This window comes from Rhagoletis pomonella, unplaced genomic scaffold, assembly GCF_013731165.1.
Source record: "Rhagoletis pomonella isolate Grant_MI unplaced genomic scaffold, Rhpom_1.0 Rhpom_scaffold_00155, whole genome shotgun sequence".
Lineage (NCBI taxonomy): Eukaryota > Metazoa > Arthropoda > Insecta > Diptera > Tephritidae > Rhagoletis > Rhagoletis pomonella.
The window spans coordinates 26866-27959 of NW_023458709.1; the positions used below are offsets into that span (position 1 = coordinate 26866).

Consider the following 1094-nt stretch of genomic DNA (forward strand, 5'->3'; position numbering starts at 1 on the left):
CCGAACTGACATATTAAAGATGATAAAATATGACTTCCACTTCGATCAATAATCGAAAAAAACTAGTGCAGATACCAATTGGAATGAGTGGAACGTGAGTGTTCAAGTAGTTTTCAGCGAAAACTGGTTTTCATTTGACAGATTTTACATGGACGAAAACACAAGTTTTAGGTCGAAAACCAGTTTTAGCAACGAAAACATGTTTTCGATGTCGGTCAAAACATGGTATTACTATGCATTTTTCTATAAACAAAAATTTTATAAAATGAGACTCCAGTAATTTTCATCTTATGTGGATAGTTATTGTCACAAATACATAGCTTGGTGCTTATATGTACGTATATATATTTTTTAGCAAAAAGTTGTACTGTTACAAGTCGCAGGGCATCATTTTAACTCGACATCCTCCCTAATCCACGGATAACGGTACATCGTTTAGAGGTTTAAAAATATTTTGAGTCAGCTATTTTTTATCAAACTGCATTAGATCGTGTTACGTACTGGATAAACTTGGGAAACACTGCTTCTATGTTTTACCGCTGCACATTTTTATTTATTTAAACATATACTTACTAGCAGACCCGGCGAACTTCGTCCCGCCCGAAATTAATTTTTTTATTGAAACATTTGGTCCAACGTTTTCACCAGCAATTCACGTTTACGTTTGGTTTTGTGGTCGACAGAAGGCATATACTACATTGCCGTCTTAAATAACCTGACGAAAGCATTATACCGGGAAGAAGACCTTGCGTCTCGATGGTGAATCGTCCTTGAACCTGTATAGTATAGTTGGTGGCAATTTCCAAAGTGGTGAGTATCATTGGTACACATTCTGTTTAGTCAACGTAAAGCAAGGACCGCAATGGTTCTGATGGTTGATTTAACGGGGGTTATTTGACTTTGATCTCTGGTGCCTCCAAATTGAGGATTTTTAGCAATAACTCGGCTTCAGCGCCACCTTGCGCATCTTTTTTTGCAATAGTATTGCCCCTATCGTTACCAATACATATATATCTCGAATATGAGTCAAATCGGATCACAAATAGCATTTTGAGTAATAACTCGACTCCAGCGCCACCTGGCGCTTTAATTAG

The 1094-nt window shown here is 37.2% G+C and overlaps 1 long non-coding RNA gene across 1 annotated transcript in view; it reads right to left on the minus strand.

Moving 5' to 3' along the window:
- Positions 1-1094, minus strand: part of LOC118750167 — a 10384-nt gene that overhangs the window by 347 nt on the left and 8943 nt on the right. The gene's annotated exons all lie outside the window — the stretch shown is intronic.